At 48.5% G+C, this 16232-nt stretch overlaps 1 protein-coding gene across 11 annotated transcripts in view; it reads right to left on the reverse strand.

The window, feature by feature from the left end:
* Positions 1-16232, reverse strand: part of LOC105092372 (F-box-like/WD repeat-containing protein TBL1X) — a 201533-nt gene that overhangs the window by 35957 nt on the left and 149344 nt on the right. The window contains exon 1 of one of the 11 annotated variants that reach the window (XM_064482606.1): positions 699-967. The exons of the other annotated variants lie outside the window; for them this stretch is intronic. The gene's annotated coding sequence lies outside the window, so the exon portion shown is untranslated. Of the gene's footprint in view, positions 1-698; positions 968-16232 lie in introns of those variants that run through there. 11 annotated transcript variants of the gene reach the window in all.

Below are 16232 nucleotides of genomic sequence, written 5' to 3' on the forward strand. Positions count from 1 at the left end.
CTGGGAGACACTGGGGAGGCTGATGGAAACGAGGGTGGTAAAAAACTGAGAAAAACCGAGTCCTCATTATTTTCGGAATACAAGCCTTTCAGGAGAAGGACAACAACGATTTAGGTAGAACAGCACAACAGAAGGAAAACAGCTTTTAGACAAAGATGACAGTCACATAAGGGAGTCTCAAAACACCAAAGAGGGTTCTTGGCTGTATGTGTACACCTGAATTAAAAAGCCATCACATGATTTGACAATAATAAGAATTAATAAAGGCAGTGGTATTAAGTTCTTACTATGTGTATCAGCCCTTTTCATGAATTAGCTTAGAGAGTTGGCAAAAACTCAAGTTAATGTCTCGATAAATCCCTATTAAAGATGGGGAAACCGAGTCACAGAGCAGTTCAGTGATTTCTCCGAGGGCACACACAAATGAAATGTGTTCAGAAACCTCTAAATGATTCAAAGTGGCATCCTTTTAAAAAAAGAGGAAGAAAATGATCTAATCAGCAACACCATTTGTATTTCAATTTCAACAAAGTAAGCTGCAAAAAAGGTCTGCACTGTGAAAACTAGGCCGAATGCTTTCAATATGAGAGAGGCAAACAAAGATGAACTGTATAAAGAGGGCTATGTTAGGAACCAAAGACCGCAAACAAAATCAGGTGCGGCGATGGAGGAATTTGGTGCAGTTTCGTTCTACTTACAGAGAGAGGCGCTCCGAGGCTGGGGCCTGCCTTCACTTGCTTCCCTGCCTTCTTTTCTTGACTAAGGAACATGCAGAATTAGATGATCCCCAAGGCCCCCTTCACCCCTTTCCATTCTAAGACTCTTTGGAGAGGAGAAAATGAGCTCACTGTCCCAACCAAACCCACAGGACTTTAATTTATGGAGGTGAGTGAGCGATGACACGGAGATTAAGGCCGCTGAAAGAAGAATATAGCACAATTCCCCGCGGGAAGGGGCCAGCCGTGCCATGCCACCAGGGCCACCAGAAACCTCATCACAGGCAGGGACCAGAACGCCGAGAAACAGAGAGAAAGGAACCGAGACCATGCCTTTATGAATACAGGAAGGGGGAGTGCCAAGGCCGGGATGTCCCCTATTGGACAGGAAGTGAAAACACACACATTAGAAGCTGTGGTTGGGAGGTCTGTAGTACAATTTTCACGCACCCTCGGAAGCTGCCTTGTGAGAGAGAGAGGTCAACAGCTCTGGCCCTTGGTGCAGCCCTATGACTAATGAGTGCCAATCAGCCACTGGTCACCCACTCGTCAACATCCAACTGGCTGCAGAGAAAGGGCTTTACAATGGAGTCATTCTGGAAGTGCAACTGTGGACTGCTGATTTGTACGCAGCACTTCCTTGTGTCTATAGCATCCCTGTACCCGGTGGAGTCAGCAGAGCCTCCCCGCTATCAGTACTTCCTGGATCATAGTTTTCTGCGACAGAACCTCGGCTGCCTGGGAAGCAGCCCGCCTCTGTCTTGGGGTGGGGTGGGGGGAACAGGGTGACTCAGGCAGTGGGGGCGGGGAGGGGACTGATAAAAATAAAGATGGGAGAGGGGCCAAGGGCGGCGAAGTGGTAGCTGGGTCAAATGACTCAGACAGGAACATACACACACACACACAAACACACACACACGGAGTTAAGGGCTGTAAACAGAAAAGGCGGGAGGATAAGAAATCACACCCTCATCTTTGGGGGCTAACTTATTATCGCTTCACGTCTTCTTTTTGGAAATGATAGATTAGTCTCACCAGAGACTCACATTTATGGTCTGAGAAGCAATTCATAACCATAACCTCTAGGTGCAACCGTGGTCAAAGGCACAAACATGCTGAGTTTTTTCTATTTGGCAGTCCACATCACTGTGCACATTCATATCAACTTTATATTTCAATGTGTTTATCTGAAAAAAAACAAATCCTCCAGTCCCAGCCCTCACCTTCTGTCCTAGTTCTCTGACATTTCACCGCAGAAAACTGAGTGCAGGGAGGGCGGCTTTGTGTGCTGCAGACCTGTTCCTGCTGACCTGCTGTAACATGGAATTTAGTGTAAAATGGAACTGCCTTGGATGGCGCCCAAAAGAAATACCAGAAGGGCCTCGTTAAAACAGGGTTTCACTTGTAACATCTGGCCTGGACCCTGGGGGTGGCAGCTGAGTACAGCTCGGGCCGCTGACTGTTGCAGACCGCGGGCCCCGCCAAGACTTTTAATACCCCCTAAACATGGGAGGCATCCAGGAGGAGAGAGCATTAGTCAGGTTATAAACGAAGGTCGCTACTTCCTCCCGGGCCAGTACTGGCTGGGGGTGAGGCCACGCCCCGCCCCGCCGGGGAGGGAGGCTGCTTTCCTTGAAATGCTCACTGAGAACTCAGCTCCGGCTTCTACACTCAGAGAAGCAAGGCTTGGAGCTGGTTCCTTCTGGCACCATTGCCCCAACAGCTTTGAACCCTCACAAAATTTGGATTCGACGTTTGTTAATGGGCAAAGAGAAGTGTGAATGCCAAACCAGTCATTTACAAAGGACAGCACCATTGAAGATTATAATAAAAAATTTAACATATGACTTGGTGACAAGCAAAGAAAGCAAATTGGAGGACAGAGGAAGTAAGTCACATCACTGTATGCTGACCCAGCTGCTGTTCTCCCCCGGGATCTCTCCCAGGCCATTTTCCCTATGCAAATTAATTTTTAAGGTGTAAGTCTTGTGGTCCTAGAACTTTGTATCCATGTTCTTTCTCACCTCACACAATCTAAGCACTTCCCCTGGCTCCTAACAGGTCTCAATAGCCAGCATCTTGATTGTTTCTCAATTTTCACTGAGCAGATACATCATCCTTAACTCCCATGACCTCCAGCTTTACTTTCAAAACCTAACCAATGGCTTCCCATCTGACAACCTGGTGTTCATCTGCTGCCAACTCAATGTTCTGGAACTTTCTCCTCTTCCCTCCTGCCCTGTGGCCCTTGTCCCTCTCACGAAGATGGTGCCTCCTCCCTGAACACGCCAGGTGTTGCCGAGCCTCATGGCATTAACTCAGACTCCAGATTTTGCTTGAAAGGCTCTTCTTCCTCCTTTGACTGAAACATTCTAGCTCAAACATTCTTCCTCTCCGCACCTTTCCTGTGCTCCTTTGCGAACACCTCCAACCTTGTACCTTTCAACCCCTGAGACACACGCCTCTTTAAGTATCTGTCCTGCGCCCTAGGTGGGGGGAAGACCTCCCCCTGTCATCTGTCCTTCCACCCCCAGCACCTAGGGCAGTGCCACCACCCAACGGAAAAGCATCCTGAGACTTTCATAGAACTGAAAGTGGTGACAATGGCTCTATTCGTGCACATCAACTCCGAAATAAGTTTATCTTACCTAAAATAAGTTAGGTCACACGGGGACAAATGTTTTAAAATCTAACAATTATTTGTTTCCATGTACATCATGCAAATACAATTCATAGGTATATTTGAAAATTTAGGAAAAAGTAACTGCTTCAACTTAAGGGAAATTGTTAGTAAATATTAACAACATACTTCTGGGTGTATGCAAACACAGCAAAAATTATGCAGATGGTACAAAAGAACTGAGAATGGGAAATACACGTATAGACCAGGGAGGGCTACAGAAGATTTCGAAGGACAAGGAAGTAATGAACACTCACTACACACACACTAGGCTCTAGATTCCCTGGTGGGGGAGAAACTCCTGCATTCTATCAACAGTCTCAGACGGGAGTCTGCAAACTATATCCTGTGGGCCAAACCTGGCCCCTTGCCTGTGTTTATAAATAAAGTTTTATTGAAACACAGCTACTCTCATTTATCTACGTATTTTCAATGGCTACTTCTGTGCTGCCAGGACAGAAGTGACTAGCTGTGACAGAGACTAAAAAATTTACAATCTTTTCCAGGAAGATTCCTCCACCCTAATCTAAGGGAGGGACCTAAACTGGGAGATGGGGCCAAGAGGTCTTAGGAATGCAGTCTTTGGTTCCACGACTTGTTTTATGAGGCCAGTATAACCCTAATATCCAAACCTGATGAGGACATTCAAAAAGGAACATCACAGCCCAGATTCTCTTGGTAAAAGAAATGCGAATATACCAGACACAGAATTAGCAAACTGGAAATCAGCAATATAAAAAGAAAAATGTCTGGGCCAAATGGGGTTTATTCCAGGAATGCAGGGTTTAATGCTGGAAAATAAATCAACAATTTCACCACATAAAGAGTCAAGGAAAGTCACTTAAGGGGAAGATTCTCGAGCCAGATGGCCCGTGTGACTTGAGCAAGTCAGTACCTTCTCAATGTCTGTGTTTCTCACCCATAAATGATGGAGAAGTGATGTACTTCTGAGGGGAAATCGTCTTATTGGTCACGTACTTAAGAGTCACACCTGGCACACACAGCAAGTGCTCAATAAATGGGAGCTACTGTCATCATAGCAAGGCAGTGACCATGACACAGAAGTAACACTGACCTGACACCGGGAGTGCCTGGCTGATGGAGGCATGAGGAGGAGGGGACTGAAGATGGAGGTGGAAGGAAAGAGACTGCGGACAAGAAATATCTGAAGGTGATTCTGAGGTTTTTACACTAACCCAGGATGAGATTATGGGGCAGAGGGAGCTTTTCTTTGGAGGCAAGGGACAGTGGTCGGGCAATGGCGATGGTAGTAAGTGTGGGATTAACTGTATTAGAGAAAGAATGCCCAGGAGGGTTGCATCCAAAATAGCAGAATGGAAGGCAATGCAGAGGCTGGAGGTGGACAGCCGGACTGGGTGTGGATGGAGAGGCTGGGGATGGACACCTAGACCGGCAGAGGGAGCAGCATGCTGGCTGCAGACACAGATATGCGGGGGAAAGGAAAGGACATCACCTTGGGGACAACGGCATTTAAGGAGTGGGTGGAGGAGGCACTGTTAAGGCAACATTCAGAAACTTGGGAGAAAAAGGACAGTGTTGTGTCTGACAGTCCAGATGACTCGCTCTTCCGTCTGGAAGGAAGAAAGGGGATTGAAGTTGGCAGGAAATAAAACATAGCAAAGCCGGACACTTTTAAGGTCGCATTACAATTTCAGAGCAGGCAGATCTGAAATGTAACGGTGTATGAACTTTGGAAACAGGCACCTTGGGAAGTGGCTATTTCATCTTAGCTAAAAAAGGAAATGTGAACCATCTTAGACTTTTTTCATATCATCACCAAGTTTTAAACAAGGAAACAATACTATAACAAGCCTTAAGGGCATCTTCAATAGAATCTGACCTTTTTCTGATGTTAATTCCAATGAAACTGTTTGGCTATATTGAGCAATATACATATTTAAACAACTGTAACTTAGAAACAATCAAGTGATTTTCAAGTGATTTCATTCTAATTGCTTTTTTCCCCTCTGGGACAAGAATGGCAGATCTTGAATCTGAGCTTTTACACACACAAAAATGAGAATAGTTAACTTAGAAAAGACTGCAGGAGAAAAGTGGGCTGGGAAGCGGGATGTCTGTGAACACCTGGGACGTGGGAATAGCCACTTCTCTGCGATCCCATTTCCCTACTCTGGGTGGTTACCATCCAACCCGAGGAACGGTTTAGGGAAACACTCTTTCTGAATGGAGAGGAATTCACTGGCAACTAGCACCACTACAAGAAGGTTTGTGATGCAGCGAGTCCCACAGCAAAGGGAAGTGGGCATGCTTCACTGGTGGAGAAGTGTGGACTGCGGATCCCACAAAGCTGTCTAGGGGGGTGTTTTATTCTTTTCTGTATGCAAGACACAGGGATCAGGTTCTCCAGTGACTTACCACCCCCTACATTTTCTTAGAGTGATTTTTAACACGTGATGTAAATGCACAGACAAATGCACAAATGAGAGACATGCACCCACAAAGCAGGCTCACGCCTGGCCTGGACCAAGGTGGTACGGACGGACAGCCAGGTTCTCCTTTTTTCCCCCTCGGCAGGTGCCGCAGCCCACGTGGATGACCTCCGATAAAAACCTGGGCAGCAGAGCTCGGTGGTGAGCAGCCCTGCCCGTGTCACCGTGCGTGCTGCTGGGAGAATGCCCACTGGGAGGGGACACCTGCTTTCTCCTGGACTGCGCCCCACACACCTTCTCCCTCGGCTGGTTTCAATCTGTGTCTCCCCACCCCGGATTTATTGATATGTAACTGACATATAACAGTGTATAAATTTAAGGCGCACGTTGTGATGATTCAATACACGCACACACACTGTGAAAGGGTTACATAATAAGCTTAGTTAACACAGCCGTCACCTCTCACAGTTAACCTTTGTTTACTTGAGTGGGAACATTTTTCAGATTTACTCTCTTAGCAACCTGCAAGTATAGAACACACTACTGTTACAAGTAGTCACCACGCAGGACTTTTATAATCTGTATCTCTGTGCTGTCATCAACTCAGAGTATAAGTTACCAAGCCCTGTGAATCCTTCCAGCAACTCACAGAGCCGGAGGGTGGCCTTGGGGACCACCGACACACCACCACAGAGGCACTGCTTCTCTCTCCCCGAAACATTTAGACAGGAGACGTTACTGTTTCACATGATTTTAAAGGTACATTCATCCTCTGGTCATATGGACAGACGATGCAGGTCTTCCTTATTATTTGATGGAACTGTTTCCCTTTATTATTGCTAAAGCAAAGGCTTCCATTACCTCAGAGAAATGCCTAACTCTACCATTTCATAAGAATTCTCTTTTTTAAACAGGGCCACACATTAGCAATGTAAAAGAGCCACTGCAGTCAAAAATATTTTTAGAGACTCAGCTGAACAATGAGCCCTGAACTTCTGTTTAAATTAAGATAGCTGAACCATTAAAATGACTTCCTGAATCCGGGGAAACGTGTCTTGCATAAGAAGGCATTCCACAGTCCTAGGAAACACAGTGGAGCCCACTGGGCGACCTGTCAGCTGCTGGGATTACAATCATTTCTGGAGATGCAATTATTCACAAATATTAAGAGTAACACTCTTTTCCTGGTTATCTAACCTCCCCTCGGGAGCCAAAAAAAAACAAAAAAACAAAAAAACAAAAAACCCCACCCCAAAAACATAAAAAACAAACCCCAGAGTGAAAGACTGCTACTCCCAATTATTCTACTATCTGCTGGAGAATGGTCTGGCAGACTTCCCCCTTCCTCCCTGGAAAAATGTAATAAACACAGGGACTGCATTATGCTCACTGGTAAAGTCTATGTGCGTTCTGCAGCAGAAGGAATCCAAGTGCAGCCCAAGGAGACGGTAAAGGGTGAAGAAATGAGAATCCCCTCACAGCTCATTACCAGTACAAACCACCTGGAAGGAAAAACATGCCACTAAAGGATGTGACTCAGTGGTTCTCAACTGGGTGCGATTCTGCTCTCTAGGGGACATTTGGCGAAGTCCAGAGACATTTCTGGCTGTCACAACGGAGAGTGCGGGAGTGTTACTGTCACCCAATGGATTCAGGACAGCCCCATCACAAAGGACGATTTGCCCCAAATGTCAACAGTGCCGAGGCTGGGAAACCCTGGTCTCTATGAAAGTCTCAAAACCTTAAGAAAACGCATCATGTTGCGGCCATTCAGAGTACCTCCAGACATGGAGACACTCAACGTGAGGCCCACCCGAGTTTGCCGAGTTCCCGAGGACGCACAAGTTCATGCTATGTGTACGTGACATGCTGTTCACCTGCAGATGACGTTTCATTATTTTTCACTATTTTCCAAAAGCCCCAGAAGGTTTGTGCAGCTCTCCACTTCTGCGTTAACATGGCTACTGCTCACATCCATTACACAAAAGACACCCCATCAAAACCTAGGCCCACACGCTGGCTAAGGACCTGCAAGATCTAATTAAAGTGCCTCGTCTGTTTGTGCGATGGGCCACTCTCTCCCTGTCACACACACACACAAAGCTCTGCAGACAATGGAAGCACGAAATTATGCTTCTGTGTACATTTTCTGTTTAATAATTTCGAAATTATCCCAGACTCACAGGAAGTCAGGAAAACAGCAGAGTCCTGTGTCCTTTTCACCTGGCCTCCCCTAGTGATGACATATGGCTCTGCATAGGACAGTATCAAAACCAAGACGCTGACATCTGCTGGCTGGTCACTTGCCTGAAAACCTGGCCTGTGTGCACGCATGCATGCATGCGTGTGTGCACCTGCACTTTCCCCGCGGACGCATCCAGGCTGCGGCGTGTTTCAGCAGTCCATTCCTACTTACTGCCGAGTGGGACTCTGGGGTATACAGACAGACCACAATGTGTGTAGCCAGTCACAGACATCTGGGAAATTTCCAGTACACTGCCATTGCAAATAAAGCTGTTTTCAGTGCTATGTTAAAAAATGACCAGATTTTGTCAGACTCCAATCTAACTTACAAATAGCATTATACGTGCCAAGGACTCACCCCAAACGCTGCACAGTTCTGTTAAAAAGCTCTTAAATAAATAATGTTACTATGGAATTCACGTGGTTCCTTGTCCTCCTTTTAAGACTATTTCAAGCTCTGAAATAATCTACACACAAACCTTCTCTCCTATAATAATGTGACTTATTAATAGTGCGATTTACTTAAAACTTGCTGTAAAACAGATATGACACAAAGGTGCCATGTTTAACCACTGTTTAGCATACAGCTCGGTTCATTCATACCGTTGAGCCACTGTCTTCACCATCTATCTCCAGAACTTTTCATCTCTCCAAGTGGAAACTGTCCCCATCAAACACTGACTCCCGGTCTCTCCTCCTTCACCCCCAGCCCTCACCTTTCTACTTTCTGTGACTTTCTCTGTGACTCTGACTCCTCTCGGGACCGTGCAGAGGTGCAATCACACGGAATTTGCCTTCTTGTGATGGGCTTCCTTCACTGAGCACAGTGTCCTCAAGTTTCATCCACATGGTAGCACGGGTCCGAACTCCCCTGCTTCCCAAGGCTGAGTAACACTCCACCGTATGGATGTACCGTGTTCCTCCACGCTTCCGTGCAGACACTGGGTTGCTTCCTCTGTGACTCATTTTAAAGAATATTTTTACTGCCCCCTCACGGGTGAAGCCCATCTTTCCCACTGAGTTCTCCAACACATCGCCTCCCTGACTACAGCAGCTTGCAAACCTGAGGTGAGGAGCCAGGGACAGAAAGGACACTTAATCCAAACTCCTTCATCTCGAGGTGAGCAGATACTCTAATGTAGTTAAACCAGAGGCTGGCCGAAGGGTAACGGTGACTTGTGACTAACGGACAGCTCTCTGCTCAGAAGTCGTCAAGTACAAATGGCCTCAGAGAAGCATTTGTCCTACGATGGACAAAACTCCCAGGACCCCTTCTTGAATCTGGACTGGCTGGATTTAAGGCGCACTCTGTTTTCCTGGTCCAGGTCACCTGGTGCTTTTTCAGAGGGGACCTCTTCACTCGCGCAGTGGGATGTTTCTGCGGAAACAGCTGGACGGGGACCGTGCCTACCCCCGCAGCCCTGTCCCCGCTGTCACAGGGACCACCTCACCCACAGCAGCCTGGCTCCTGAATATCCAGACAGGCTTCTCCTCCCAGCTGCTCCCAGGAAATGGCTGCACTGTCATGTGTGATGTTTAAACTGTCCGGTCATCTTTCTGGAAAGTCACACCTCTGTGTGTTTAGAACAAAACCGCCTTTCAGCTTTGCACTCGGGCTTGGCTGTGGAGAGAAAGTGAGGCCTAACTGTCACCCAGTCTAACTCTCCGGTCCTGAGCACACTGAGAGGGGAGCATCGCAGGGCGCACATGGCAGGGAAATCTGCATGATTTTTCCTGTAACAGAAGCTGAATGAAATGAGTGAGAAATGTCACCTAAGTTCTGTGTGAAACCTTGAAAGTCTAGGTATATAGTATTTCCAGCTCTTCCTTATTCCAAGGATGATACAGAATACAGAACTACGAGTAAGTTATGTGAGTTCAGGGAAACATGTCTGACCCCACCTAGCTAGCCACGTGTGTGCAGATACTGGCTCCTCGGGAGAAGGGCACCTGTTTATCATGTCAATTCTTACTTTTTAAAAAAGTTCTGTTTTTTGTTGAACTATGGTTGATTTACAGTGTTAGCTTCAGGTGTACAGCAAAGTGATTCAGTTACACATACACATGTTTTTCCAGATTCTTTCCCATTATATGTTATTACAAGACATGGAATATAGTTCCCTGTGATGTACAGTAGGACCTTGTTTATCTATTTTATATATATAATAGTGTGTATCTGTTAATCTCAAACTCCTACTTTATCCCTCCCACCGTTTCCCCTTTGGTAACCACAGTTTGTTTTCTGTGTCTGTGATAGACTCTTACTTGTGGAAACCACCGATGGCCTCTCTGAAAAAGACACACACAACAATGCTAAAGCAGGCAAAGCATATGTATAATAAATTGGCCTTAACCACGAATCGTGACAGATCAGAAAATAAACTCCAGCATGTAAGGGGTTTTCAACCATTCTCAAAGGTCTTTAAATCCCCACAATGAAGAAAGAAGTTTGCCTTCCTGGTGACTTGTGATACCGAATACGTGAATTTTAAGCATCTCCCGTAGTGATCAGCTCCTTTCATTACCTAAAAGGTTTAAAATGACAGCCACCGGGGACTTGCAGCCTGGTGACACACGCGCACCTGACAAAGCCTCAGTGAAACTCTCCTCACTGCTGCTTCTTTTTCACATCACGCACAGTCGGCAAGCGGTTTGCACTAAGCATCTGTCTGTTCCATGTGGTGTGCAGAGGCCGCTCACAGGGATCACAGTAGGGAAATACTTCCCCAGGTTTCAAGGACTTCAGTTCCACGGGTGTGACTGCAAATGACTGCATGGAAGGTCCAGTAACCACCCTACGGGGGTCCCACCTGCAGGGAGCCTGCACAGAGGAACACGTCCTGCCCGACACTTGGCAGGAGGGAGGGCTGCCCAGGCTGCAGTTTCCTATTTTATGCAGAAAACTGCACTAAGGAGGAATGGGTGTGCGTACAGGGCTGCTCTCTCACGCGGCAGATCTGGGCGGAAGTCACGGCTGGCGAAGCTGTGACCCTGGTATGCTCACGAAGGCTAATTTTAAACCCTAGGAGGAAGTGTAAAACTTCACTGTCTCCAGCAGATCTCTCTGTGGGGGCTGATGTCTTTTCACCTACTTTCCGACAACGCCCTGCGCCACCCGCACCAATCAGCTCCGCAGTTCCAAACTCAAAACTATCAAACCACCGATGTTCAAGAAGGGCCTTGCTGCCGAGTGAGAATGAAGATAAAGTCAAACCCTCACTTGTCACACGACCCAGCCACCCCATGCCCAGATGCTGACCCGAGAGAAAGGAAAACCTACATTCACCCCGAAAGCCCGTGTGCAAATGTTTCTGTAGCCTTGGCTGTAATCCTCAGGACCCGGAAACTACTCAAATGTTCTTTAACAGGACAAAGGACAAAGTGCCCTGCATCCTTAAAACGGGACAGGAAACAGCAATAAAAAAAGGGACGCTGATGTAGGTACCCGTGTGAACGCATCTCAAAGCTCTGAGGGAAAGAAGCCAGACTCTAAACACTCCGCTTCTGAGACATCCCAGCAGAGGGAAACTACAGACACAGGACACAGAGTGCTGGGTGCCGGGGCCGCGGTGGGGGGATGGGTACATTACCATGGTCAAAGGTGCTATTTTGGGGTGATGGAACCATTCCCTGTCTTGACTGTGTGGGCAGTTACATGACTGTAAACACGTGGCCAACGCTGCAAATCTGTACTCTTAAAAGGGTGACTTTTATGGCACGAAAACTATACCTTAAAAAAAAAAAAAAAGATGGTACAGACGAGGGTGGGGAGGTGGAGAAGCAGCCACATTTAATAGGGAAGGTCAGGTCTGTCGTCTCCAAGGCTGTCAAGTGAGAGCAATGAGGAAAAGGTCTTGTCACCCGGTAACTGTCTACACCATCTGGCCCCAAACCCCAGACCTTCTCTCCTTTCCAGAATAAACGGTGACACTGACCCAGCTCCTACGAGACCACCTTTCCACCCATCAGTCATGGAGCTGGCCCTGTGCACACGACAACCTACACTCTCTGGCTTTTCCGTGACATATGGCCAAACCGTTCATTCAGTGCCTTCATCCGAGCTTTGGCAACTCCTGGCACATAACCTCCCTGGTTACGTACAGAGCTGCCTTCCGCCAACAGTAGTGTCCCCAGGGTCCCTGCCCCAATGGATCTGGGGATGAGGCCCCAGAGGAAGTATCTAATATGCTTGCAGGGACTTCACTTACCGAATTTTCTCACTTTTCACACCACCGTCGGCCTCCCTGGCAAAATTCACAGAGGAGGGGGACACAATACACAACTTATCCAGGATCTGCAGGAGCTGCTCTCAGAAGCCCTTGCAGGCTGGAATGCATTCACAGTGCCAACAGCATGTAAAACATTGACCAGCTTAAACTGGCTCTGCCTCCTTAAACAGGCTGCTGATTGCTCAAACCCAGAGTTATTTTAGAGACAGCCCTGCACATGACCAAGATGGAACCCATGTCTCCAGGATGACCCTGCAACCAAGAATCCTCAGTCCACACAACTGGGAGGACAGAAGTGTTGTCACTGGAGCCCTTTACAAAGCGAGAAGTCCTCCGATGAGGAAACCCTGGCTTCCAGGAGTAGACACATGCACCAACCGGAGACTAGCTGATCAGTTTCCAAGTTGGAAATTCCCCTAACCCCTCAGGTTTTTCCCTAGACCCTGGACTGGGGAGACAGACTTGAGCCCTGCCTCCTGCCTCCTTGCAGGTCGACCTTGCAATCAAGCTCCTTCTTTCCTCCAAAGCCGGTGGGGGCCACAGCACTGGCACCCGTGCGCATCGGAAGGAGCCCTCGCGTGGCAACATTAGGACTTCCGCCCTCGCTTTTACCTCGGACCGTGAAGGGAACTCATGGGCTGGGTGACAAAGACGCCCTGCCACAATCTGCTTCTTAAATACCGCCCGGGTGGCCAAAGAGACCACACGATTAACCCCTATGAGGCGTAGGGCAATGGACTCCGAGCCCTCAAAACCGGACTGCTGTTAACTCATGCAAAAACCAACTCAGCGACTTTGGGGCTGGAGTGGAAGTCCCCTCCTGCTGACCTTAAAAGCCATGCTGACTGACCAGTTTCCTGTATCAGGCTGCCATAAAGCACTCGTGCGAGGTACCACACATCTAGGGAGTGCTCTCCACGGCAAGGCCCCTGCTTCAGACAACCAACAGTGACAGTGATGACGCCCCCTCTTCCTTAAAGGCTGTGGCATACACAGTTGGGTGAAGGCCAGAGGAGAATCTAAGATGATACAAATTCTGCCTCCTGAGGGCAGAAGACCAACAAGTCCATTCTTGAGACTCTTTGAGTTTGAAGAGCTGTCCCAAGTTCTTCAGGCAAGTGTCACTTCAATGCCCTGCCTTCCCGCTCTCTGAGGGGCTGAAAGTTCCACTGGGGATTCCCGTCCTTGCAGCCCAAAGCATCCTAACGGGTACAGGATACTGCTAGTGCGGGACTCTCCACTAACTCCAGGGTGAGGACCAGGAGCGCCCGTGGTTCCAGGGAACGTGTCCCTCAAGGTCGGGTGGAACATTCTGGGTGTATCCCTGGTTGGTGACGCAAAGAGCAGACCTACCGGAGACCCAGCTGTCTGCCTCATGCACAGTCATGCCCCACCCACCGTCCCCCACCCTACTGTCTTCTACACACAACCCAAGGACGACGACAACTGAAGGCTTGGCAACACAGACCTTGCAGCCTCGAGTGGGGAAAGCACACTGGGTGGCGGCGAGGAACCAATCACTTGTCGTGATACAGGGCTGACTGTTAACGCACCTGACGGTGGTAACGGAGAGAGCGCAAGAGACGGCGTTCTTTCTTTCCTTCTGTTTTTAAAGCTGGAAAGGAGACAGTAACAGGCCGAGGAGAAGGTGCTCTTTGTGCACGGTGGGCGCTCAGTAAATAAATCTCTGCTTAACTGGAACTTGAGGTTTTGAGATAAACACGTAAAACCGCCCAGAGTGAACCCCTACACCTAAGGCATTTCTTCTTTCCCTTCTTCTTTTGAGCACTCGGGTCAACTCCAGGAGACACACAGTCACGAGAGCGACGCTCGGTAATCTCGTCTCAACTTCTCACTCAGGTGTGGGGTTTCACGCTAAGGACCCTGACAAGTTAGGACAGCAGCCCAGCGGACGTTACACCCAATCGGCGCCGGTGAAATCCTACACGTTGTTGCCTCCCAAGTCTCCTTCCCAGTTGCCTGGTTACAGAAACTATCAACGAAAGTGAGACAAACGTAAACAAACACTAAAAAGGGAGTCTGGCCCCTCTGGGGGAGGGATGGAGATTTCTGTGTTTATTCACAGAGGCCGGCCCCGCTCCGGCCCGGGCCCGAGGGACCCCGCCACCGGGAGAACTCCCTCCCTGGGGTGCATGGAAGTTTTCTTTCACGCCCTTTGTTCATCCTGACGTTCACACACAGAGGCACGGCACCTCCAGCCTGTGCTTTGTTCACACATTCTGACCGTACTTTCGCCTTCATCCTCTCTCTGTGTGGAGGTATTTCTAACAAGAAAGAATCTCTATGCTTGAAGAATTCAGGGCTGGAGGCCATCAGGAAAGAAGGGTTTGCTACACAGAATCTTCACGTGCAGACATCCCTGGGGACCCCTCAGCTCTGTGCTAGGAGAACACCTGTAATCCCGTGAGGGATTCCCTGGTTAAGTTCCGAGGCTCAGGCGTCAGGGCAGTGGCTGCGACCTCCTTGACTGACGGGGGTGAGGCGGTGCGTATTTTGTTTTGTGTATCCATTTTTCATACTACGTTCTGGCAACAGCCGATCCAAATGATCTACCATCTATGTAGAAAGTATGTGCACTTTCTGTGAATAATGCTAGCCGAGGTCGCAAAGGACAGACATCCAGGCTCGGAGGGGGAGAGCTGTTTCTTTGTAACGTGCGGGATGTATTCCATCTTCTTTGCCCAGGATAACCATTTTTTGTAGGGAACGGAGGCTCCAATGGGCTAAATAATCTGTTCAAGGATCAGAATCAAGCCACTTGGTCTGCCTGCGAGGCCTGCTGATCTCACCCTTCTGGGCTTATCCTGGAAGAGCCGGGACCCAGGGGCTCACAGCTGGTTCACCGTCAGTCCTAGTACATGGGTCTCTGAGAGGCGGGACCTGAGAACCGCTTTCCTTCTTGAAAAGCCAAGTTGCAGGACGGATACAACATGATACCAAGTGCATAAAGCTTAAATATGTGCAGAACCCACTGTTTTGGGTTTAACAGTGTCCCACAGAAATTCTTATGTTGAAGCCCTACCCACCACACGGTACACCTCAGAATGTGACTTTATTTGGAAAGAGGGTCGCTGCAGACGTAACGAGTTAAGATGAGGTTGGACAGGATTACGGTGAGCCCCTCATTCAGTATGACCATGTCTTTACAGAAAGGAGAAGCCTGACAAACTTGGACACAGAGGTACAGGCACACAGGGAGAACGCCGAGATGAAGAGGATGAAGGCAGATATTGAGGGATGCTGCGGTGACAAGCCACGGAGTGCCAACACCTGCTGGGAGAGGCAGGGGCAGACCCTCTCAGCCTTCAGAAGAAACCACCCCGCTGATGCCTTGGTTTCAGACCACTGTCCTTCAGAACAGTGAGCTGGCAGCCCCAGTGGGAAGCAAACACACCAGTACCTTCCACGACCGAGAAAAACATCCCTGTGCAGTAAACACACAGGGGGTGAAAACACCAAATTCAGGAGAGCAGTTGCCTCTGAGAGGGGGGTGCACCAGCGGCAGACACAGGGTCCCCAACGCATTAGAAACGCAGCATCTCTTCAGTTGGGTGGGACGGTGGGCACAAGGTGTTTCTGCATTAATGTCCCTTTGCACATCTTAGACTGGGTATTTTGAAGATTGTAAAAAAGTATTTGCTTTAGAAACGAATTTTAAAAATGAATGATGTTGAAAGAATTGAGACTCTTAAGAATCTTAAAGCGCACCCACCAGCAGTCCTCTAAGCTGGGTTTAAGCTGCACAGCTGGGGCGGCCCCGATGGTGTATAATGGGGACACCAGGGCCCCACCACCCTAACCGACTCACCTGAGGCCCGCCAGTCTGTGTAGGCCCCACTGGTCTGGGACGAAGCCAGGCCAGACCCAGGCTTGGGCTCAGCGCACCTTCAGCTCCTTCCCAGGGAACACGTGTTTAGTCTGATCCTTACGC

The sequence above is a fragment of the Camelus dromedarius genome, chromosome X (genome assembly GCF_036321535.1).
Source record: "Camelus dromedarius isolate mCamDro1 chromosome X, mCamDro1.pat, whole genome shotgun sequence".
NCBI classification, from domain to species: Eukaryota; Metazoa; Chordata; class Mammalia; order Artiodactyla; family Camelidae; genus Camelus; species Camelus dromedarius.